The sequence below is a fragment of the Lissotriton helveticus genome, chromosome 1_1, assembly GCF_964261635.1.
Source record: "Lissotriton helveticus chromosome 1_1, aLisHel1.1, whole genome shotgun sequence".
In the NCBI taxonomy this organism is placed as follows: Eukaryota; Metazoa; Chordata; class Amphibia; order Caudata; family Salamandridae; genus Lissotriton; species Lissotriton helveticus.
In genome coordinates, this window is record NC_136057.1 from 310311949 (window position 1) to 310338542 (window position 26594).

The 26594-nt window shown below is 47.5% G+C and overlaps 1 protein-coding gene across 9 annotated transcripts in view; it reads right to left on the reverse strand.

Moving 5' to 3' along the window:
• The window catches only part of CNOT4 (CCR4-NOT transcription complex subunit 4), a 681024-nt gene that overhangs the window by 305616 nt on the left and 348814 nt on the right, over positions 1–26594 (reverse strand). The gene's annotated exons all lie outside the window — the stretch shown is intronic.

Genomic DNA, 26594 nt, shown 5'->3' on the forward strand with positions numbered 1-26594 from the left:
CAGGTAGGATCCCTTGACTCTGCACCATAGACAGCTACGGGTTCTAATATTGGGTTTGGATTAAGTGGATCTTCTGCCCTTGGCTCATTTGATCTTCTTGGTTTCTTGCTGTTACCCTCCCAACTATTTTCTTGCATTTCCCATTTTTACGAGTGCCTACGCCCTTATCTCCCTTACTAGTTACCCTAGTCGGGGCATTTGTTAGGAGGGAGGGGGGGCAGGGAAACATTTCTAGTGGGTAGAAGCGCTACAGAAGTGTTAGACAAAAAGGTCAGGAGTGATTGACAACCGCCTTTCGGTGCGTTCAATTTCCGCAGTAACAGCACCTATAGACCTTTGTAGCATTTTATCAATAGAAGTTGGGAGGGGCGGGGAAGGAGGGTTGACTTGGGCCCGGATACTGCATTTTGTTAATTATTCGCTGTTGCCACGAGATCACCCTGACTGTGACCGTCTTTTTAAGATTTTCTTTTTTTTAAACTCTTGTTATTCAGAAAATAGGCTCTCGTGTAAATGGGGTTATACATAGTAGGCAATGGCAGGTGTACATGCATATAACAGACAGATACATATCAAGCAATATGAACATCCTGGTTCTGTAGAAACAGATCGAAAGTCATACAAAAGCCTTAGGACTGTAGTGAGGCAGTCTGGGTATCCCACACTGTCTTTTTAAGATTTGGGCGGTCGTTGATAACTTTGTAAATCGATTTTCAGAGATCTATACTCCAGGGACAGAAATCGCTGCTGATGAGCATTTGATCCTGTTCAAGGGCTGTTTGGTTTTTAGGCAGTACATTCCTAGCAAGAAGGCACGTTATGGAATTAAGATGTATATGCTGTCTGAGAGTAGGACATGATATGTCTATAACTTCAGAGTGTACACTGGTAGGGATTGCACTATTGACCCCCCTGGTTATCCATCCACTTTAGGAGTTTCAGAGAAAATTGTGTGGGAACTTGGTAGAGGACTTTTTAAGAAAGGCCACCATTTGTACCTAGATACCACAAATCTACCACCAAGCGTTTCTCCAGGTCTCCAGATAAACCTGGTTTTGCTGGGGGAAGGGGAGGAGGGGGGAGAATCCACGCAAGCCTGATCTCCCTGGGTGTCTAGTGTTCAGAAATGTGTGGTTTTGGTAGGTTTCCCTAGAAGGCTGCCAAGCCTGGAACCAAAAAACACAAGCCTTACCTCCTTGGGTTTGTTGGTCCCAGGCTTGGCAGCCATCTAGGTAAACCTACCAAACCACACATTTCTGAAAACTAGACACCCAGGGAGGTAAGGCTTGCGTGGATCCCCCCCAACGTTTTCCTAACCAGAATCTCCTGCAAACCTCACATTTAGCTGAAAACAATCATTTTTCTCACATTTCTGTGTGGGAAAATTTTGGGATTACCAGGTTGACACAAATTTCTCACCACCCAGTGTTTCCCCCAGGTCGCTCAATAAAAATGGTACCCAACTTGTGAGGGTAAATTACCTAAAAACCTATTTTTAAAAATATACAGCGATTCAAGTTCGCTGTGCTATCCCCTCAACCCCTACGTTTTGTGGCCCTTCCCAGTCGCAGGCCCTTGGCCAACCCCCACAAGTGAGGTATCATTTTACTCGGGAGACAGAGAAACACTGAGTGGAAGGACACTTGTCATGGCCCAGGGATCCCAGACAGAAATGTGAGGAAAATCTGATTTATTTAGCTCAATTTGAGGTTTGCCGGGGATTCTGGGTAGGAAAACTTTGGCAAGTCTTACCCCTCTGGACTCCCACGGGTGTCTAGTTTTCAGAAATGTGTGAGTATGGTTGGTTTCCCTAGAAGGCCGCCGAGCCCAGTGCCAAGAGCGCTGGAACCCCCTTTGCAAAACCAGGTCGTTTTGTGATAGATCATTTTGATGTTTCCACAATATATTTTGGGCCCTTCCCTGCCGCAGGCACTTTGTCCACCCACACAAGTGAGGTACCCTTTTTATCGGAAGTTTTCAGAAATGTGTGGGTTTGGTAGGTTCCCCTTAATGGCCGCCAACCAGGTCGTTTTGATGTCTATATAATACATTTTTGGGCTGTTTACTGTCACGGGCACTAGGCCTACCCACACACAAGTGAGGTACTTTTTTTTTATAGGGAGGCTGGGGGGAATGCTAGGTGGGTGGAACTTTGTGGTCCTCACAGATTCTAAAACTTTCCATCACAGAAATGTGAGGAAAATTTGTTTTTTTCAAAGTTTGAGGTTTGCAAGGGATTCTGGGTAACAACCTGGTGAGAGGCACACAAGTCAACCCCATCCTGAATTCCTCTGATATGTATTTTTCAAAAATGTACAGGTTTGCTAGGTTTCCCTAGGTGCCGACTGAGCTAGGGTCCAAAATCCAGCTAGACACATTGAACAAAAAAGGGTCAGTTTCCACTAGACAAATGTGATATGTTAATGTTGCATTCAGGGCAGTTTCCTGCTGCAAGCACTAGGCCTACCCATACCCACCCAAGTGAGGTACCAATTTTATCAGGAGACTAAGGGGAACACAGGATTGTAGAACAAGTGTTATTACCTATGGACTTTCTATGCATTTCTGTGTGTGGAAGACAATGTGTAAAAAAGAAGTCACTTTGAAAAATGTCCTCTAAATCACATGATAGTATGGGTACTCACAATTTTGGAGATGTGCAAATAACTACAGCTATCTATTTTTGTCCCCACTTCGGAAATACATAGCTGTCCTTGGTACCTATTTTTCACCCTTTATATTTTACCAAACGATTGCTTTATACCCGGTACACAATAAAAACCCATTGCAAGGCACAGCTCAGTTACTGGCTCTGGGTACCTTGGGTTCTTGGAGAACCTGCAAGTCCTATATATTACCACAACCGAAAGGGTCAAGCGGACGTAACTGTATATTGCTTTTAAAAAATCTGCCAAAGTTAGAAGGAGGTACAGTTGAAACAGTGGCACAAACAGCTGTTTTTTTCAACTCAATTTCAATCTTTTTTTTTATTTCAACTGTTAGTTTCTACAGAAAAACCTTGAAGGTTTTCTGCAATGTATAGCTTTCCGTGATCCATTATTGCTTTTACACCCATTTCTACCACTAAATGGAAGGAGGTTGGAAGCACAAAAAATAATAACAATAGGCTATGTCCCAGTAAAATGCCAGAACTGTGCAGAAAATTGTGGTTTTCGGACCAAAGTCTGTCTATTCCTGAAAGCTGGAAAGAAGGTGATTTCAGCAGCATAAACCCTTTGTTGATACCATTTGCAGAGGGAAAAAAACAGACACTTTCTTCTTCAGAACTTTGCCCATTTTTCCCCCAAACAAAACAAAATGTTTCTGTATTTTGGCTAATTTTGGGTCCCCCCCAGTGGAATCCACAAACTCTGGGTACCTTTAAAATCTTATGGATGTTGGAAGAAAAGGGCCGCAAATTTGGATACCTTATGTGGACAAAATGTTACAGGGGCCTAAGCGCAAACTACCCCCAAAAGGCAAAAATAAAAGGCTCAGCAGGGGGATGCAGGGGGTTGGGGGGGAGCAGGGTGTGTCGGGGGGGAGACCTAGCAGCAAAGGGGTTAAGGAATATGCTACTTACCAGTATGCATCTGTTCTTGGCATGTAGGGCTGCTGACATTCATATCTGTGCATAGATCGCCGCCTAGTGTTGGGTCCGGATGATTGCACTTTGTTGTCCTGGAAGAGTCTTCGAAGTATCACGAGATAGGGGACTCCTCCCCTGGACTAGAGTGCGCATGGGCATCTTCTCCATCCTCAGATTGTTTTTCGCCAATGTGGCAGAGATGGAGATAGGAAAGTAAGAGATGGCCATGCAAAAGAAAATGCTGCAGCTGCGACAGGCACCGGGGAGGAGGGTGGGCGATATGAATGTCAGCAGCCCTACATGCCAAGAATAGATGCATACTGGTAAGTAGCATATTCCGTTCAAGGCATGTGGGCTGCTGAATTCATATCTGTGCATAGACTGTATAGCAGTATCTCCTCTAGCGGTGGTTACCTGTGCCAGCTGCAGCAGTTTGAAAAAGTTTTGAGGACAGCTTGGCCTACAGCAGCTTGCTGTTTTGCCTGCACGTTTTGTGAAAGTGTGTATGGTAGTCCATGTCACCAGCACATCAATACTCCTACTCATTGCAAGGGTCACATTCTAGACCAAGTCTGGACGGCCAATCTTGATATCTCCCCCCCCTCCGTACTTCCCGGTCCTTGGTCTGACCATTGCTTTATATCTTTCTTTCTTTATCTTTCTATATCCCGTCCCCCCCCCTGTCAATAATCTTTCCGCTCGTAATTGGAAGAAAGCCAACATGACTGATTTTCATGCCTTACTGGCCTCCTCCGTTCCCACATCTTCGATTTCGGTGGCTGACCAGGCTGTCCATCTCGAAGAATGGCTGTTATCCGCCTGCGACAAAGTTGCCCCTTACAAAACTATTAAAACCAAGCGCCCTCATGACGCTCAGCGGTGGTTTTCCGACCAGCTTAAGGTAGATAAACTTGCGCTCCGGCAGGCAGAGCGCTGCTGGAGGCGCAATTATGACCCCCCAGCTAAGACTTGTTTATGCAGAATCTCTGAACACCTACAAAAAATCCATCTTATCAGCTAAAACAGCCTACTTCTCCCAAAAAATACTGGACTCCAATACTAAAGTAAAAGACATTTTCTCCATTGTCAACTAGCTTTCCCTGCCTGATAGGGTCACGCCTCAACCTCATCCGACCCATATTTTGTGCGATTCCCTTAACTCTTACTTTGAGGACAAAATTACTATCATCAAAAATAATATCCCTTCCCCTTCATCCCCTTTTCCTCCCCCCCTTCCTTCTATGAACCCTAGCCGATTTGTGGAGTTCCCTCCAATCTCTCCAAAAGAATTTTCTTCGTTACTCCACAAAGTTAGCTCAGGTTCCCCTAATGACTGCTGCCCCCCTCAGATTCTTAGGGAGGCCTTTCTGGCATGCCCTGACCCCCCATTGGCTCTGCTCAATAACTCTCTACCCACTGGGGTGGTCCCGCGCTCCTTTAAACAGGCAGCTGTAATACCTATCCTTAAAAAAACCAATGCCGATCCCAGTACCTTAAGTAATTACCGACCTATTTCCCTCCTTCCCTATCTGGGAAAAATCCTGGAGACATACGTTACCCGCTGTATGAGCACCTTTATTGAGGATTCCTCCTTCCTGGATGCCCAACAAGCTGGCTTTAGACCCCTCCACTCCACCGAGGCGGTCATTGTGGCCGTCATGAATGCCCTTAGGAAGGGTGCCGATAATAACATCTCACAGGCCCTTGTCCTTTTGGACCTGTCGGCGGCCTTTGACACGGTCGATCATACAATTTTGATCGACCGTGTCAACAATGCCGGCATCCAGGGGGTGGCCCTCGATTGGCTCAGATCCTTCCTGGACCACCGGACTCAGGTGGTGCACCTGTCTACTTTCTCTGCACCCTACTCGTCTTTATCCTGCGGGGTACCTCAGGGCTCCGCGCTATCACCTTTATTGTTTAACTTGTATTTACAGCCCCTTTTAGCTTCTCTTCGCAATACCCCGGTCACTATTTTTAACTACGCGGATGATCTTCAGTTAATTTTTCCCATTGATTCACTTCCCTCCTCCCGCTCTAACTTTCAGTCTACCATGCTTGGCATTGCAGAGTGGATGTTCCATAGCCAACTGAAACTGAACCCCACAAAAACGGAGCTTGTACTGGTGGGGGGTCCTACTAATCCGTGAAATTCCACTTTCTGGCCTTCATCACTGGGGGCGCCACCTGGTCCTGTTAGCACTGTGAAGAGTTTGGGGGTGGTCATCTCTGGTGACCTCTCTATGAGGCCACAAATCAACGCAGTCACCTCATCCTGCTTTTTTCATCTAAGGAGGATCCGTAAGATCAGCAGGTTTCTCACCAGAGATGCCCTGATTCTTGTCATACAAGTTCTTATCACCTCCAGACTCGATTATGCTAACACTCTGTATGTCGGGATTCCAGCATTTCATCTACACAGGCTACAACTGGTGCAGAATCAGGCAGCTCGCCTGATCTTCCACCAGCCGAAACATCAGCATGTCACTCCCCTTCTGCGCAGCCTCCATTGGCTCCCTGTTGCCAAACGCTGCACCTTCAAGCTTGGATGCACTATCTTCAAAGCCTTATCAGATCGAGCCCCTGTCTTTATTTCCTCTTGTCTGACACGTTATGTTCCCCACAGAGATCTCCGCTCAGCATCACTTAATCTACTTGTTGTCCCCAAAACCAGACGGAAAAAACATGGAGGTCTAAGCTTCTCTGTTATGGCCCCTACCACTTGGAACTCCCTCCCAACTGCACTTCGTCACTGTCCCAGCTATGATTGTTTTCGCAGGCTGTTAAAAACCCTCCTGTTTCAGTCAGCATTTGAGTAAAACCTCCGCCCAAGCTCGTCGTCTGTCAGGAGCGCCATGAAACCGCTTGGTGAACGTGCGCGGTAAAAATGCTTTTAACAATAACAATAACAACAATACAAATGTCTTAAAGAAGAATATTCCCTAGGAAAGCCATGGATGCCCCCATTTTCCTTGTAGAGTGTGCTCTTGGGGGGACAGTTAAAGTGTGTTTGGCCTTTTGATAACATATTTGAATGCATTTAACTATCCATCTTGCTATTCCTGACTTTGATATTGGATTTCCTTTATGTTGTCGTGCAAAAGCAACAAATAATTGCTTTGTCTTTCTAAATGATTTTGTTCTGTCCACATAATAAAGCAGAGCTCTTTTTACATCTAGTGTGTGTAGTGCTCTCTCAGCTACTGACTGTGGATTTTGAAAGAAGACTAGCAGTTCTATTGATTGATTAATATGGATACGACCTTTGGCATGAACTTAGGGTTTGTTCTAACAACCACCCTGTTGGCATGTACTTGCATGAAAGGTTCTTGAATTGTTAGTGCTTGTAATTCGCTAACTCGTCTGAGTGAGGTAATGGCAATCAAGAAAGCTACCTTCCACGATAAGAATTGCAGTTCGCATGAGTGTAGAGGTTCGAAGGGAGGTCCCACAAGTCTGGTAAGTACTATATTTTGGGCCACATGTATCAACACATTTCCCCATAGACACAGAATGGGAAAAACCTTTTGATACATATGGCCCTCTAGATTCCAGACTGGGGAAGGAGGGTGTCTTGGAGGGATCACCCTCTTAAGACCCTCCATAAAGGCTTTGATTGCTGGTACTCTAAACAGTGAAAGGTGTTGCCTGTTTTGACGGTATGCTGCTATAGCAGCGAGGTGTAGTCTTATCGAAGAGTATGCTAAGTTGCATCTTTGTAGATGCAGCAGGTAACATATAATGTTTTGTATGGAAGCATCTAATGGGTTGATTTGGTTATTGTTGCAGTAAATTACAAATCTCTTCCATTTAGCTGCATAGCACACTCGTGTAGTTGGTCGTCTTGCCTCCCTAATGATGTTCATGCAGTCTGGAGGCAAGTTAAGGTATCCAAACTCTAAGACTTCAGGAGCCAGATCGCTAGGTTCATCTGATTGGGATCTGGGTGTCTGATTTCTCCATGGTTCTGAGTTAGAAGATGGGGTGCGAGGCACAGTCTTTGATGAGGAACTACTGAAAGCTCCAAGAACGTTGTGTACCATGGTTGTCTCGCTGGATCGCTAACTTAGATGAAACTCGCCCGCGCCCGGTGCTGGATCCACTCATTGCTGATATAAACTTGGATAATTGGCTAAACAGGTCCTTAGATGCTATTCTTCCCAAAAAGAAAATGACAAAGAGGGAGAAAAGAGTGGGATCAGCTCCTTGGTATTCCCAAATGTTGAGAACCCTCAGGAAAGGATGCAAAAGGCTAGAGAGGATTTGGAGAAAGGATTGGGGGAGGCAACCCGGATTGAGTATCGTACGGCAATGAGAGCATACAAAGCCGCTCTCCGGGACGCCAAAGCCAAGTTCTACGAGGAGAGAATTGGCAATTCGGCTAACTCCTCTAGAGAGTCGTTCAAAGTCTTTAGAGACCTTTTGAAAACTCAGGAACCGCCAGAGAGCCATGAGAGCCCCCAAAAGAAATGTACGGAACTGGCCAACTACTTTCATATGAAAGTAGAAAACATCGTAAGTTGCCTACCACCAGTCCAGGAATTAGAGATAGGCGAACAGCGAGCTGATGTTCGGATTAAGCTTGACTCCTTTAGTTCAGTGACCTCTGATGAAGTCCGTAAGGTTTTTGGGGCTATGAAGAGTGGTTCACCGAGAGATCCTGTTCCGATGAGATACCTCAAGCAGATAACTACTATCGCGGAGCCAGTAACAGATCTGATCAATGCATCTTGTGCGCAGGGGTTGGTTCCACCGAGCTGGAAAAAAGCGGTCGTAAAGGCCCTCCTGAAAAAGCCCGGTCTAGATCCATCGGACCTGGCTAATTTCAGACCGATCTCCTTGCTACCTGGGTTCGGTAAGATTGCGGAGAAACTGGCGAATAGGCAATTGTCACACTTTGAGTCTAATGGCAGGTTGCGGAATTCCCAAACGGGATTCAGGCCGGGCCAAGGCACTGATACTGCCCTTCTGGCAGTCGTGGAAGAAGCCAGGAGCATTTTGGACTCAGGAGGATCAGTGGCAGTGATCCTCCTGGACCTTAGTGCGGCTTTTGACACTGTGAACCATCAGGTGCTGCTCCAACGACTGTCTGAGGTGGGTCTGACTGGAATGGCCTTAAAGTGGCTCGCGTCGTTTCTTCACCAACGAACCTACCAAGTCTGGGAAGGTAGTGCACAATCTGCCCCCATCCCCCTTCAATGTGGTGTGCCTCAGGGCTCCTCCCTGAGCCCCACATTGTTTAATGTCTATATGGCACCATTGGAGGATGTGGTGGCTCCACTGGGTATCAAAATAATCAGCTATGCTGATGATACCCAGTTGGTAGTGGCCCTCTCCCAATTGGGGGACCACCCGGACCTTCTGCACTCCTGCCTGTCAAAGGTGTATACTTGGATGGGCAACTCAGCACTAAAACTGAATGGCTCCAAAACAGAGTTGATGTTGTTGGGACATTCGGGGCCTTCTTTGCCGCCAGGTAGCTGGCCGAGTTGCCTTGGCTATCCTCTAAGCCCCAAAAAAGAGATCAAAAGTTTGGGTGTGTGGCTTGAACAAGATTTGTCTTTCAAGACCCATGCAAAGAAAACTGCTGGAGTCTGCTTTGCTCTGCTTCGATCAGCTCGGAAGATACTACCTCTTCTCCCGCCAACCTCCAGGAAACTCCTTATCCAGGGGCTGATTGTCTCGAGGTTGGACTACAGCAATGCGCTTTTCTTGGGCGCGCCGGAGGCAACGCTCAAACTTCAGCTGGTGCAGAATGCAGCAGCAAGGCTGCTGCTGAATGTTCCTAGGAGACAGTCAGCAAAACCAGCACTGAGAGCTTTGCATTGGCTCCCTGTACGGGAGAGGATAAAATTAAAATCTCTCTGTACAGCTCATAAAATCTTGAGAGGGAAAGGTCCTCCCGTCCTGGAGAACATGGTGCTCCCCCCTACAAGGCTACTAGAGCACTACGCTCTGACCACAAATTTTTGGTACAAGTGGCCAGAGTAAAAAGAGCCCAGACGGGCGGTAGAAGATTCTCAGTGAATGTGTCTAAGCTATGGAATGCATTGCCCATGAATTTATGGACAGAGACCGGTATTGTTCAATTCCGAAAGCTGCTTAAAACCCACCTATTCCCTGTCTAATTTTGTCTTTTCAGCCCCTTGCCTCTGAGTCGGACGAGCTCTGGGATGCCCGAGGGTAACTACGCGCCATATAAGATTCCAAATAATAATAATAATGTGGGAGCAACTAGGATTAGTGTGAGTTACTGTTGCCGCAGTTTGCGTGCCACCAGCGGAATGAGCGGTGCTGGGGGAAAAGCGTACGCAAATCTGCCTGACCAGTTTATTCATATCGCATTGCCCTGTGACAATGGATGTGGGAACCTGGCGGCAAAGTACTGGCATTTCGAGTTTTCTTTTGTGGCAAACAGGTCTATCTCTGGGTGACCCCACTGTTTGAAGAATGGCTGGAGAACTTGGGAGTGAATCTCCCATTTGTGTAGTTGTTGGCTGTGCCTGCTGAGCAGGTCTGCTAGGAGAAAAATGTTTTTGGGAATTGCCCACTTCCATATGCTCTGTGCGAGGTGGGACAGCTGTGGAGAGTGTGTTCCTCCCTGTTTCTGGATATAGTACATTGCGGTCATGTCTGTCCGGATCAACACAGTCTTGCTGTACAAGTATTTTTGGAATGCTTTCAGGGCTAAGAATATCGCTAGCAACTCATGAATTTAGCAGCCCACATGCCTCGAACATGCAGTTTCTTTTGTTTGGTTGTCCAGAGCCCTTGTACTGTGTATTGCAGGAGATGGGCTCCCCAGCCTGTCAGTGAAGCGTCCACTTTTAGTACTAGTTGTGGAACCGGCTCTTGGAACAGTCACCCCTTGGAAAGGTTTTGTGAGTTCCACCACTGCAGAGAGTTGTGAGCGCGACTGTCTACCAACACTAGGTCTTTTAGTTGTCCTCGAGCTTGGTTCCATTGCCGTGCTAGGCATTCTTGCAGTGGACGCATTTGAAGTCAGGCATGGGGGACAATGAAAATGCAGGAGGCCATCATGCCTATGAGCTGCATGAAGACTCTAGCTGGCAGAGAGTGTTGTGGCAGAAATGTGCGAATGAGCGTCTGCATGCTGGCTATCCTTGCTGAGTTTGGGTATGCCTTTGCCATTGAGGTATTTATAGTGGCACCCAGATATTGTTGTGTGTGGGACAGTTGCCGATGCGATTTTGGGTAGTTTATCGAAAACCCTAGGCTGTGCAGCAGCTGAAGCGTTTGAGAAGTGTCTCTTGCACACTGTTGGTACGATTTCGCTTGTATTAGCCAATCATCTAGATACGGGAACACATGGATGTGTTGCCTCCTGAGATGCGCAGCTAATGTCGCTAAGCATTTTGTAAACACTCTTGGAGCCGTGGTAACCCCGAATGGCAGAACATTGAATTGGTAGTGTTGACCTTCTATTGTGAACCTGAGATATTTTCTGTGTGCTGGATGGATGGGTATATAAAAATACGCATCCTTGAGGTCCAGTGTTGCTAGGAAGTCTCCTTGTTGTAGCAACAGGAGCACTTGCTGTAGTGTGATCATATGGAAGTGGTCCGACAGTATGTATTAATTTAGGGGTCTGAGGTCCAATATTGGTCTGAGGGAACAGTCCTTCTTGGGAATAAGGGAGTATACTCCTGTCCCTTGGTGTTGGAAAGGGACTGGCTCTATGGACCCCTTTTCCAGCATGCATTTCACCTCTTGTTGGAGCAGGGTGATGTGTTCTTTGGACATAGGACGGTGTCTGGGTGGAATGTGTGGTGGAGTAGAAGTGAGTTCCAGGCAATAACCATACCGAATAATTTGTCTCACCCACCTGTCCGTGGTAATTGCGTTCCAGACAGGTAGGAATTGTTGGAGTCTGCCTCCGGTCGGTGTTAGGTGGTCTGGAGGTAGTGTGATGAAGTCACTGTTTTGTGGCAGTGGAGGCTCTGGTGTTATTGCCTCCACGTCCTCTTCCCTTATTATTGTTGGCCCTATAACCTACCCTGTTGGAGTTTTTGGTGAAGGAACCTTGTGTGTTGCCTTTGTATGTAGATGACGTTCGTGAGGTATTGCCTCGTGTAGCTGCCCTGTATGAGGAGCGTCGAAAGGAACTTCTATGTTAATGAAACTGCAATGCACCCATTGACTTGGCGGTTTATGTGTCCTTTTTCATTTTATCCAAAATGGTGTCGACAGGCAGGGCCAAAAAGAAAGTCCTCATTGACTGGCTGGTTAAGAATGGTGGACTGTACTTCATTCTTAAAGCCCGAAATACGCAGCCATGCATGTCGGCGTAGTAATACGCTAGTGTTAATAGACCTGGCTGCGGTGTCGGCTGCGTCAAGCACACATTTGATGGAGGCGTTAGTAATGAATTTTCCCTCCTGTATGAGGTCATCAGCTTGGGCTTTAAAAGGCTCGGGTAGGTGTTGCATTAAGCTTTCGAGCTGGTCAGTGTGCCCTGTCGTAACGACCTAGCAGAGCTTGTGTATTGGCAATCCTCCATGAATTGGAGGCCTGTACTGCTACCCTTTTACCTGAGGCTTCTAATATCTTAGATTCCTTATCGGGGGAGGTGCTTCCCCCGTTGTCTGTGAGTTGGCCCTTTCGCGTACATTGGCCACCACCAGTGAGTCTAATGGTAACTGCCCTCTGATGTAGGTAGGGTCTGTAGGGGCTGCTCTATACTTCTTCTCTATCCTGGGATTGATTACTCGTGCCCTGGCTGTATCTTTAAATATGTCAGGTGCGTGTTTTAACACTCCCTTCAACATAGGAAGTGTTCTGACACTTTTTTCTGAAGTAGGGAAGGTGTCAAATAAGAAGTCTTCTTCCACAAGGTCATTATTCATGTCTACATTGTGGTACTGCGCTGCCCTGTCTATTAATTGGTTTAAGAACATGGTGTCATCCGTAGGTGACGTCTTAGTTGGATAAGAGGATATAGCAGGGATGGGATGGGTGTTATAAGGGTCAGTTGATTCTGCCCAAGGTTCATTTTGGGGGTCAGGATCTTGTGGATAATCATACTCAGGCTGTGGATTCTCCCCTGTGTTCCCCTCATTGTCCCCATACTGAGAAGGAGAGTAAGGAGCAAAAGGTGTAGTAGGCATAATGGGATAGAAAGGAATGAAGGATCTAGAGGGAGAAGTCCCAAAGTCCTTCTTCTTTAGTGGAATAGGGGATTGAGAGTCAGTGTCCAGTGGCCTATTTTTCCTATGCAGGATTGTGACTTTGCCAGTATCAGGATTAATATATCCTTTTGCCTGGTCGTCTGATGGATCTGGATGGAAGAGTTCTTCCTCTACAGTCCTTGGTTGTGTGTTTGACTTTTTTGGGTCGATAACACCTTCTGCCGCGACGACTTTTGGTGCCATAGTGCTTTTTTTCGGCTCGGGCCCTTTTTTCGGGTCGACGATTGATTTCCGATCGACCGGGTCTTTCGGTTCGACATATTTCTTGTGCTCGACAGGCTTTTTTGGTTGACTGTCCTTTGTCGAGTCGATGGTCTTTTTGGGATCGACTTGAGTTTTCGGAGCACTTGTGTTTGGGTCGATAGCCTTCGATACAGCACCCTTTCCGTCGGCGACCTTTGCCGGGTCAGTGGCTTTCGGTACAGCTGGCTTGTTCGGGTCGACGACCTTCTTTGGTTCAGCGCCCTTCGGCTGGGTGTTCTTGTTCCGTTCGACGACCGTTTTCGGGTCGACTGTTTTATTTGGGTCGATACCCTTTGGCTGAGCGGCTTTTCGGGTCGACGCTTTTCTTTGTGTCGACGCTTTTGGGCTGTACGGCCTTCTTCGGTTCGACACCCTTCGGGTCGACAACCTTTTTGGGTTCTGGAACCTTGTTAGGGATGACGTTACTTGGGCCTGGGGTCTCTGAAGGCTTAGGTTTCGGAGCCGAGCCGGATGGCGGGGCTGTCGAATGTTTTTTCGGATCTTGGCTAAGGCCTCTTGGCGATGCCAAGACCGGAGCCTTCGGTAACGGGGTAATTGGTGTCGGGGGCAGTGTACTCAAGATTTGCCGCGGTGGGATCTCGTCATCGGAGTCAGAGTAGTCCTCGACGGTGACGATCTCTAGGTCCGAATCTTGTGCTTCTGGAAGTTCTTGGTCATCATCTAAGATGTTGTCCGGTTCCGGTGCTTGTCGCTGCATCTCTTGCCTAGAGGCCCGTCGAATCCGTATGGTTTTCTTCAACGAAATTGGGCGCAGGCTGGGCAGTTTTCTTCCTTATGGTCTGGTGACAGGCACTTATTGCATATTGAGTGTTTGTCAGTATGTGGGAACTTGGAGTGGCATTGTGGGCACCTTTTGAACGGGCTCCTTTCCATCGACAGCAGGCCCACGTGGCGTCGAAAAGGCCCAACGGCCCGCGTCGACGACCGAGTCGAGATGGAAAGCTTGATCGAGTAAAGAGGTACCGAGCGAGAACAATACCGTCGAAGTCAAAGGCCTTTTGGCCTTTAGAAAAGTTTTATTTAGATTCCGAAGTTGGAGTATAGGAGTAACATCCGAACCCAATGGCGGAAAAAAACAATCTGAGGATGGAGAAGATGCCCATGAGCACTCTAGTCCAGGGGAGGAGTCACCTAACTCGTGATACTTCGAAGACTCTTCCAGGACAACAAAGTGCAATCATCCGGACCCAACACTAGGCGGCGATCTATGCACAGATATGAATTCAGCAGCCCACATGCCTCGAACAGATAGAGATATTTGTTAGTTCTGCTTAAAAAGTGTACATATTACTTAGTTATATTATTCTGACTGCATAATGAATATGCTACTTACCAGTATGCATCTGTTCTTGGCATGTAGGGCTGCTAACATTCATATCTTAGCATTAGATCGCCGCCTAGTGTTGGGTCCGGATGATCGCACATTGTTGTCCTGGAAGAGTCTTCGAAGTATCCTGAGATAGGTGGCTCCTCCCCTGGACTACAGTGCGCATGGGCATCGGCTCCATCCCCAGATTGTTTTTCGCCATTGTGGCAGGAGATGGAGTGAAAAGTGTAAAGGATGTCCATGCTAATGACTGAATACAATAGTATATCTGCAGCTGCAACGGGCACCGGAGAGGAGGGTGGGCGATATGAATGTTAGCAGCCCTACATGCCAAGAACAGATGCATACTGGTAAGTAGCATATTCAGTTCGAGGCATGTGGGCTGCTAAATTCATATCTTAGCATAGAATACATAGCAGTCCCTCCATCAGCGGCGGTTGCCCGTGCCAGCTGCAGAAACCTGAAAGAGTGTCTTGAGAACAGCCTGTCCTACAGCAGCTTGCTGCTTGGAATGCACATCAACACAGTAGTGTTTAGTAAAGGTATGTGGTGTAACCCACGTGGCTGCTCTGCAAATGTCCTCTAAAGGAATGTTCCCTAGGAAAGCCATGGATGCCCCCAATTTGCGCGTGGAGTGCGCCCTTGGGGGTATCGTTAGAGTGCGCTTGGCCTTTTGATAACATATTTGGATGCACTTAACAATCCACCTGGCTATTCCTGCTTTGGAAATAGGGTTGCCTTTGTGTTGTGGTGCGAAGGCAACAAAAAGTTGTTTTGTCTTTCTAAAGGGTTGTGTCCTGTCTATGTAGTACATCAACGCCCTCCGTACATCTAAGGTATGGAGCATTCTTTCCGCTACCGTTTGTGGGTTTTGGAAGAATGCCGGCAAGTCAATAGTTTGGTTGAGATGAAACTGTGACACCACCTTCGGAAGGAATTTGGGGTTAGTGCGTAGCACTACCCTATTTGGATGAATCTGAATGAAAGGCTCTTGGATTGTGAGCGCTTGTAGCTCACTAACACGCCTCAGTGACGTAATAGCTATAAGGAAAGCTACTTTCCACGTTAGGAACTGGAGTTCACACGAGTGCAGTGGCTCAAAAGGTGGTCCCATCAGTCTGGTGAGGACCACATTGAGGTTCCACACCGGAGCTGGTGGTGTTCTTGGGGGAATGACTCGTTTCAGACCTTCAAGGAAAGCTTTAATGGCAGGCACTCTGAAGACAGAGAGATGCTGCCTGTTCTGAAGATAAGCCGCTATGGCGGATAGATGTATCCGAATGGAAGTGTACGCTAGATTGCACTTGTAAAGATGCAACAGATAGCAAATGATGTTAGGGATAGATGCATCTAGCGGGTTGATGTCATTGGCTGTACAGTAAATGACAAAACGCTTCCATTTCGCAGCATAGCATGCTCTGGTAGTTGGCTTCCTTGCCTCCTTGATGATGTCCATGCATTCCGGAGGTAGGTTAAGGTATCCAAACTCTAGGACTTCAGGAGCCAGATCGCCAGGTTGAGCTGTTGCGGATCTGGATGCTGAATTTCTCCATGGTTCTGCGTCAAAAGTCTGGGCGTGAGGCGCAGTCTTTGGTGCGGCACCACCGAGAGTTCGAGGAACGTGGTGTACCATGCTTGGCGCGCCCACGTTGGAGAAACTAGGATGAGAGTCATCGCGTGCTGCCTTAGCTTTCTTGCCACCAGCGGTATCAGAGGGGCTGGCGGAAAAGCGTACGCAAATTTGCCTGACCAGTTCATCCATATCGCATTCCCCTGCGACTGTGGGTGAGGGAACCTGGCGGCAAAGTGTTGGCATTTTGCGTTTTCTTTTGTGGCAAACAGGTCTATCTCCGGATGACCCCACTGCTGGAAGTACGGGTGGAGGACAGATGGGTGTATCTCCCACTCGTGCATTTGATGGCTGTACCTGCTGAGCAGATCCGCCATCTGATTGTCCTTTCCCGGGAGGTGTTCTGCCATGAGGAAAATGTTCCTCTGAATGGCCCACTTCCACATGCTCTGAGCCAGATGAGACAGCTGTGGCGAGTGGGTGCCTCCCTGCTTTTGAATGTAGTACATCGCGGTCATGTTGTCCGTCCGGACTAACACCACCTTGTTGCACAGATGTACAATGAAGGACTTGATCGCCATGAAGATTGCCATCAGTTCCAGATAATTGATGTGCATCCTCTGTTGTTGCGTCGTCCATAGTCCCTGCACTGTGTAAGTGAGCAGATGAGCGCCCCATCCCTGGAGAGATGCGTCCGTTGTCAGGATAATCTGTGGCACTGGCTCTTGGAACAGTCGGCCCTTGCAAAGGTTGTGTGGAGTCCACCAATGCAGAGAGTCGTATGCCCGACTGGTAACCAACACTAGGTCTGTCAATTGTCCCTGAGCCTGTGTCCACTGATTTGCTAAGCACTCCTGGAGCGGGCGCATATGTAACCGTGCGTGAGGGACTATGAAGATGCAGGAGGCCATCATGCCTATCAACTGCATGAACACTCTCGCTGGAAGCGAGTGTTGTGGTCTGAACTTCTGGATTAGAGACTGCATGCTGTCTATCCTGACTTGGTTTGGTTGAGCCATGGCCGTCAGGGTATTGATTGTCGCACCTAGAAACTGCCGGACATGTGCCGGCTGAAGATGCGACTTTGGGTAGTTCAACGAGAAACCTAGATTGTGAAGGAGGTGAATGGTGGTCGACATGTCCGCGGCGCACTGTTGTTCTGACTTGGCTTGAACGAGCCAGTCGTCCAGGTAGGGGTAGACATGGATGTTCTGCCTCCTGAGGTGCGCTGCTACTGTCGCCAGACACTTGGTAAACACCCTTGGGGCTGTGGTGACTCCGAAGGGTAGGACCTTGAACTGGTAATGCTTGCCTTGAATAGTGAACCTGAGGTATTTCCTGTGGGACGGGTGTAGTGGAATGTGGAAATAAGCATCCTTGAGATCTAAGGTTGCTAAGAAGTCCCCTTGGTTTAACAAGGGAAGAATCTGTTGCAGTGTAAGCATATGGAAATGTTCTGATAGTATGTACAGGTTGAGGGGACGTAGATCTAGAATGGGTCTGAGAGATCCGTCCTTCTTTGGAATAAGGAAGTACAGGGAATATACCCCTGTGCCTTCCTCTCCCACCGGCACGAGCTCGATTGCGCCTTTGTGCAGCATCGCCACTACTTCCTGCTGCAATAAGTGCAAGTGCTCTGCGGACATAGGCCTTTGCCTTGGCGGAATGTTGGGTGGAGTGGATTTCAACTCTAGGCAATAACCATACTGGACTAGTTGTCGCACCCACCTGTCTGTGGTGATGTTTCTCCAGACGGGCAGGAACTGCTGCAGTCTCCCCCCGACAGGTGTTAAGTGGTCGGGGGGCAGTGACAGAGAGTCACTGTTTGCTTGGGGTAGAGGAGCGGGAGTTGTTGTTTCCTCTGCCGCGACCTCTGTTGCTGTTATTTCTGTAGCCTCCCTTGTTCTGTTTTGTGAACGAGGATTGTGCTCCACCTCTTGAGAATTGCGATTGTTGACCCATTTGTCCTCTGGTGACTCCACGTGCACCTGAGCGACGAAAATTATTGCCACGAAACTGTTGTGATTGTAGGGCCCCCATGGACTTAGCAGTTTGTGTCCTTTATCTTTTCGAGGGTGGTGTCAACATCTGGACCAAACAGTCTATCAGGATTGACTGGCTGATTAAGTATGGTTGTCTGAATATCAGGTTTAAACCCTGATATGCGGAGCCAAGCTTGTCGTCTCAGCATGACGCTAGTGTTGATCGCCCTAGCTGCTGTGTCTGCGGCGTCAAGTGCACACTTGATGGCTGCGTTGGAGATCAGTTTCCCTTCCTCTATAAGCAGTTTGGTGCCCTCTTGAAACTTAGGAGGCAGGTGTTGTACAATCTGCTCTAGGGTGTCGTAATGCGCCCTATCGTAACGTGCTAAGAGTGCTTGTGTATTTGCAATACGCCAAAAGTTGGCAGCTTGTGCCGCCACTCTTTTGCCCCCTGCCTCTAGCACTTTGGACTCCTTGTCTGGGGGAGGAGCTTCACCCGTCGTCTGGGAGTTGGCCCGTTTTCTGGCATTTGCGACCACAAGAGAGTCCAGTGGCAACTGTCCCCGAATGTATGCAGGGTCTGCAGGTGCTGGTCTGTACTTTTTCTCGATACGTGGATTGACCACTCTCGCTCTGGTAGGTTCTTTAAAGATGTCAGCTGCATGCTTGAGGACTCCCTTGAGCATAGGCAGCGTTTTCACAGTTCTTTCAGAGACTGAAAAAGTGTCAAAGAGAAAATCCTCTTCCACTGGGTCAGCATGCATGTCCACATCATGATTAGCAGCTGCCCTCTCAATGAGTGCATGAAAACCTGCAGAATCCTCTGTTGGGGATGCCCGTGCACTGAAAGGCTGTGGGTCTTGCCCCACACTTTGGGTGCCTTGGTCACCAATGTCATCATATGCATCAGGATGTGCATCTGGTTCATTGATGGGGAAGGTGTATTGGTCATCCTCATCATATCCCTCACCCTCAGAGTGTTCTGGTGAGGGAGTAGGGCTTCTTCTTGGAGGAGGCTGGATAGGTTCTATGAGGTTAGAAGCGTCCTGAGGAACCCTTTTCTTCTTTAGTGGGATGACATAGGAGTCTAGAGGCTCTGAAGTGATCCTCCTTTTGTATAGGGTTAATTTGCCTGTGTTGGCGTCGATGAAGTGCTCAGAATCGTCCTCTGATTCGAGTTCTCGACCTGAAGGTACCCCTGCCGTAGAAGAATCCGACTTCTTTGGCGTCGATTTCGTAGAAAAGGCCTTCGGAGCCTCTTTCGGCGGCAGAAGGAAGAGAAGCTTACTCTTAGGCTTTGCCGGAGTGTCCTTCGGCGTCTGAGGCGACGGCAACGGAGCCGACGTAGCAGCGGCCCTTTCCCTGATTCTCTGTAGCGAAGCGGCGATGGGGGACGCTCCACTTACAGTGGCTTTTGGCGCTGACGAGGATGTTTTGACCTTCCCCTCGGATCCGACGTCATGGTGGCCTTTTTGAGTCTTGGACGCCGATGCAGTCGCCGCCGACCCAGAGTCCTTGGATCGATGCGCAGATGTGCCAGCCGTCGATCCGTGCGCTTGTGTCGCCTCCGTCTCCACTACGCGACCGACTAACGGAGTCCCAGTCGGAACCGGAGCCGTGCCGCTGGCCTTGGCGTGCTTAGACGGTGTCGCAGCGGTTGATCCGTGCCGACCACCCTTTTTAGAGGATCCCTCCTCTGGCGCCGATTTTGACCCTGTGTAATCGACCGACTTCTTCGACTTCTGTGGACCGGAGGTCGACGGAGCCGATGCGGCGGCGGGTGCAGTAGTTTTCTGTGGGCCGGCCGCCATTTTAGGGACGCTCGAGTCCATAAGTTTCGGTTTCGTTTTCGGGTCGGCCATTTTAGGTGTAGTCGATACCGTAGGTTTCGGTTTCGATCCGGCCTGCCCAGCAAGTATGTCCGTGGCCGGGCCTGAAGGCGGGGCCGTGGCTTGCGGTACGGGGTCTTGGGTAAGGCCAACTGGCGATCCCGTGACCCGATCGTGTTCTTCGAAACCTTCGGGGCATAGCTCGTCCCCCGAGCTATCTGCCGCGGCCCCATAAATCTCTTCGACGTCCCCTACCTCGTCGACGTATTCAAGGCCTTGACCCACGACTCCGTCGTCGTCTACCGGATCCGCCTCGACCTCCGTTTCGGGTGGGGATATTTGGAGATGATGACCCTGTTCATCTTCATCTTGGTCGCCGAAGATGTTTTCTGGATCCGGGGCCGCTTGTTTGGACTACAGGCGCACCGCGCGCCGAAGCTTGAGAGTCTTTTTAGACCTGAATTGCGCGCAAGCTTTGCACTTGCCGTCGTCATGGTCCGGTGAAAGGCATTTGTTACAGACCGGGTGCAGGTCTATATGTGGGTACTTGGACCCACAGAGCGGACAGTACTTAAACGGACTCCGCTCCATGCTGGAAAGTTGTTGTCGCGTCGCGATGAGAAGGCCTCGATGTCCGAAGAGTGAAAAAACTCCGCTGAATCCGACTCCAAGAGTCGGAAGAACTCGAGACCGTGCGCAAACAATACCGACGCTATAAATACAAGGCCTTTTGGCCTTAAAAAGTTAGTTTTACTCGGTTCCGACAGAGAGAAGTCGAGACCGCATCCGAACCCAATGGCGGAAAAAAACAATCTGGGGATGGAGCCGATGCCCATGCGCACTGTAGTCCAGGGGAGGAGCCACCTATCTCAGGATACTTCGAAGACTCTTCCAGGACAACAATGTGCGATCATCCGGACCCAACACTAGGCGGCGATCTAATGCTAAGATATGAATTTAGCAGCCCACATGCCTCGAACATAAGTTAATCTTTTATCATAACTATCTACTATTAAATTACCACAAATAAAAACAAATTTAAACTACATCAACACTTGAAAGCCGGAGATTATTAAATGCAAGTTTAATCTACATATATAGAACCTTCCTTATGCATATATATACCTTCCATTTACCGTATCTATATACTTATTACGTTGCTTCTAATTCAACATATCCAACGCACTGCCCTATATCTCAATATATTCTTACCTCCACTCTTTCATCCCAAACCCCAAACCACTGTCTTCAATGCACTGCCCTATTTCTCACACTATACCACTCTCAATATATTGTCTACCGTCACTCTCATTCATCTCAAACCCCATACCACTACTTTGATCCACAAAATAACCCTTTACAGACTCTTCCCTCTTCTAAACCACCTTGCATCATCTCATACCTCTTATTCAGATCTCCCAAACAATCCTTTCTAAACCCTTCCCTCTGACTATCCACCCCCCACATCCCCTTTACGCATCCCAAACCCATCTCTTATTGCTATGAACTCTAAAAAAAGAAGAAAAAAACTTTCTAGACCCTTACCTCTTCTATTCCTCCACTATCCTTTTCAATCCAAACAACCCAACGTGTCCACCGCTCAAATTAATTTCATATTTCACTATACTAATTCACTACTTATCTTCTATGGGCTCCAGGATAGTGTGCTATTTGCCGAAAAAGCTCTTCAATGCCTCGTCCGGGGTAGTAAGCGCTATATAAATGCAATTACAATACAATAAAGAGCTACCTTCCTACGGGGATAAATATCCATCTCCAGTGCATATCCTTCAGTGAATTTTGCAGTCTGTTTGAGAGTTGCAGAAAAAGGTAAACCATTTTTCATTTGTAATGGAAAATTAAAACATAAGCACCTGCAGCATTCACCACGCAGGAAACTAGGAATGGAGGAAGGAGGTAGGACTGGAATGGTAAGGATTTTTGATGATCAAGTCGGAGAAGTGTTTATTAGGAAATGGATGACAAAGCAAACAGAGTGAAGAATTTACATTTCATGAAGAGTCAACTGACTTGGTATCCCAAAAAATCCAGTGTAGGCCTATAATGGCCACATGACCTAAAGGTGGAATCAATCAGAAACAGTCTCCAGTATGTCCTAACTCTTAACCATGTAGGACAAAGCTGCACTAGAAATAATCATGCTGCCTCAGTATAAAAAAAAATGTGTTTTCCAATCCATGTCCTTGGTATACCACAGAGCTTTAGATTTTTATAGTCACTGATGAAAAACCTATGAACCATATATGCACCATTTTTACAACATTCTTAATTCCCCACCTACTGTCCAGAGTGAGCAGCAATGGAGATGCTATCTTAGATGTTCGAATAGGCATGCACCTCGCGGTTCATACTGCTCATTCATGTCCCAGTAGTAGCAACTTTGCCCCTCTTTTCTTTGTTGAGGCACTAGACCAATCAACTTCTCCTATACCCTTTTCCAATCATGTCTCTTACCATAGCTTAAGCTTTCTTCAGCTCATCTGGCTTTTTCAAAACTTGAACCCATTGCGGTCATTCTGCCCTTTTGACTCCTGTGTCACCAGTACCAGGGTGCGTAGCTGCTGCTGCTTCATCAGCTTTCTTCATGTTTGCTTCTCCACCATACTATAGGTTGTGTGATTATTTCTTGCTGGGTGGTTAATTTTTCATAGCACGCTCCACACACAGCACCACAGCACAATAAGACTGTATTCCAGCAGCCCTTATTATGCGGTTGTCTACACCAGCAAAATGGAGTCACCCCTGTAGTACCACTCATCTTTTGCACAGTTACTACTTTACAAGTTTTTGCTGTCCTGCTCTTGTTACAATTTGGGTTGCTGCAGTGTCATTGCTGCAGCAACACTATCTTTTTAGAACAGCCTCCTGTGATAGCGGTCTCCCCCACCAGAACTACAATTCTTTGGAGCTTGCTGGTCAAGCAGAGTGTTAACACCACATCTGTGGGTCCTGGCCGCTTCCTCTGTAGCCCATAATTAATGTTCTGTTACCACTCAGGACCTTAAGAAATAGTAGGGATTTAATGTGCCAGAAGAGAGCAGACAGTCCTCTTTTACCAAGTTCTGGTTACACAAGTATGTTTTTTTAGAATAACTATATTAATCTTTTCACATTACTCCAGACATTCAGTCACTAGGGCAGAGTAAGATTTCAGATCTTAATTCATACTTTTGGTGCAGGTTTTGAGAACTTTCTCACACTCGAGAGCCATTTTTTATTAAACAAGAGCACTGCTGTGTGATACTTCATCCTTTTCAGTGTTCACACAGTTTAGGCCAAATTCCATACATCTAAAGCAATGGGACATTCCTCCGCTAGAGCCCATTCATCCATATTCACGCACTGTTTCTGCAACCTCCTACCAGATTTCTTAAGGTAATAAATGATAATGCGTATTGTTTACAGTACTAAACGCAGTGCTACATGACAGTTTCCCAGCTTAGTTTTTTGGCCTCTGCGAACACCGTAAATAGATGGTCTTATTATGCAATCTAATAATGTCTCCCACAACCAATTGGATTTGGTGTATGAAAAATAACTGGGAGATAACTAGGGACTGCTATTATCAACACTAAGTCAAAGTTGCTAGATTTGTTTTTAAAATGAACTTAATGTGCAGTTCTACAAATAAATTATTGAAATATGCTTTTGTTGTGCACTTTTACAATCTGTACATGTTCATTCTCTAACACTTAATGTTAACTTTCTGATCTGAACAACTTTGTCAGCATCAGTCCGGTTCGTATAAGTGTGTGGTGTACATTTGATCTTTGCTGTGTAGGTGCAGATATATAAAAATGGGCTATGTTGGCATATTATTATATGGCACAGGGATGCTAATGGTTGCACTGTTTCAATATTTACCCGTTTGTTACTAATCTTAGGTGTGTGGTACATTTTTGATAGTGTAGAGAGAAAGAGGATGGCCATGCTTCCAAGACACGTTGAATGTTAGTAGAATGATTCTAGTTGCCCTTCTAAGTAGTTTTTTCATTTGCATAATACTATAGAGCAGGGGTCTCCAATCTTGTCCGTAGTACAATCTACTTCTGATCATTAAAAATCATCATGAGCTAAGAAAGGCCAAGCACCTCATGCATGGCTCCCAGAGACCCCCACACTCAGCTTCACTACGCTTAAGTACGGTTTCCATGGAACCGGATGCTATGTTTGAGCAAAATATGTCGAGTTTCCAAGGTAGAAATAATAAGAGTAGCGAGGTTCAAGACCTTTCAAATAACAACTGGCACAGAAATAATTATAAAGCTGCTCATTTAGCCATATAAGAATCAATCTCACTTTCAATCTGGTCCTGCATAATGTCAGGTAATGCTGTGCAATCTGGTAATATGAGATGGCAATTTAGAAGAAGTCATTCGTAGTCACAGAGAGTGGCAATCAGACCGGTGATTTACAGGTATATAGATCCAAACTGGTTTTACACTTCTAATGCAGCTATGACAAGATCACTGTGCTTGTCACACAATCATCAATAATTAACGACAGGAACTTTTCCAGAAGACTTACGTACTTAGTCTTATGGTATAGGTTAAGTGGAAAAGAATCACAGTGCAGTTATAAAAATAGGTATTAATTATCAACAGTTACTGACAATACAATCAGGATGAGTGGTGAAATAGTCTATGCCACTCTGGAGTGACCAGGAGGCACGGAACACGAATGCCCACCAATGTCAGAGATGCAGGTGAATTTAACGGTGCACTTGAAGTTGCAGCTGTACGGACAAGGCGACGCAGAGAAAGACCAGGAGTTCACAAGCTGTCCCACATCGGATGTCGAAAGCCATGGGGTCAGTGTCCAGCAGGGGCACCAACAAGCCTTAGCAGTGACAAACAAAATAGTTGTTGAAAAGGGTACAGTGTCGGGACCAGCAAGGTCCAAGTGGCTCAACACGAGCAGGTAAGTCCGAGCAGGCCACATTAAGCAGGGGAGCCCACTGAAGGCAAAGAAGACCCTCAAAAGGACCTATAGGCCGGAGGCACAGGAGTCGCAAGAGGACCTCAAGAGCTTGCCAAAGGAGGAAGGCCCACAGTGCATAGGATGCGGTCCAGATAGAGATCTTGGCTGCAGAAGAAGCTTGGAGCTGGAGCTTCTTGAAGCCCTAAGATCTTTGGAGGAGAGAGCCAACAAGCCTTGGAAACGGCAAGTCGATGCAGTGCACAGGGGTACTGCTCCAGCGGTTCCGACGAGTGATACGGACCTCCAACTTGCTAGGAAGATAGTACATGTCTCAAGAGGGTTGCAGAACCACCATCTGTGTTGCTGAACCTTTTGGAGCCTTAGGGAGCTTAGGAACAGCAGACCGGTCCGCTGTGTTGCGGTGCCTGCACAGGGTAGATTTCTTCGGGTGCCTTGGATGTCCACAGACCTTGTGAAAAACCTGTATGGAGCACAGGCACAGACATTGCAGCAGACTTGCAGGATGACGAGACCAGGAGCAGCAGGAGTCTTCCCAGTTGCAGTCTTGTTTCCCAACACGAAGTCCTGCGTTGTCCAGGCGGTCAAAGTTAAAGTGGCGTTTGATCTGAATCTTGTCCCAAGACGAATCCAGGGACCCACCCACAGGTAAGCCCTGAAGTACAAGAAGGAAAGGGTTGGAACAATTCTGGGGTCCCGCCCAGAGGAGGGGATGGACAGTGGGGAGGATACTTCCATGTCCTTTGTCCAGTTTCGCAGCAGAGCAGGAGTCAACAGCTCCATGAACTGGTTTGAACTGGAGTATGCAAAGAGAGCACCAAATGTGCCATTCAAGCAGTTTGAGTGGCGCTGGCCAGTGCCCCCACCCTGCCCCAATACATTAAGTCCCGTCTGGGAGGTGGTCACATCTCCCTGTGACAGGACACCTATTGTCCTGCCTTCCCCTGCTCGAGCTTGGCTCAGCACCAGGAGGGCAAAATTGTGTCCCTGGTCGGCAGCAGCCATAGTTTGCTGTCTGGGTCTAGAAGAGTGGTACCGGGAGTACTGAGGGCATCCCAGAGGAGCTTTACAGTGCATGGAATCATACCTCCTACACCGTTTACCGTGTGGGGTTTATGATTCCAACATGTTTGATACCAAACACAACAGGGTTCGTTACAGGCAATTTAGAGCTGGTCATCGCGTAATGACGCATGGCCACTCTATATATTGTTGTAATGGCTGATGCACTTACAACCCGGGAGAATGGACGCCAAAGGCTGTAGGGGTGTCCTGCTCATGCAGGGACACCTTCACACTTAGAACCGAGCACCCTGCCTTCAGGATTGAAAGGCCTGCCTTAGGTGTGACTCTTAAGTTTTAAGTGCAGTGACCTCATATATAAGGAAACGTATATCTCTTGTAAGTGGTACTAGCACCAGCTTACAAAGGCTGCAATGGCAGGCCTGTATTCACAATTGGAGTGGTCTCTCATGGGTGGCATAATACATCCTTCAGCCCATGGGAGACACCTGGTGTACCTATGCCCTGGGCACTTTAGTACCATATAATAGGGACTCACAAGGGTACACCAGTAGCCAATCTGGAGCATACTCACCATATCCAATTTAGGGAGGAAGCACAGAGACTGGGATCCTGATTAGGGGATCCCATCAGACAAGTCAAAAAACATAAAAACACCAAGCAAAAAGTGGGGGTAACCATCCAGAAGGATCCTACCTTCCTACATGCAGTTAGGGATCTCTGAACTGCATTACTGAATCAGGTTCTGATGTAACAGCCAAAGGGTATTTATATTCTCACACCACATTCACATCTTTTTCTCTTTTTTAGACCCCCACCCCGCCACCCCATTCCCAACTCCG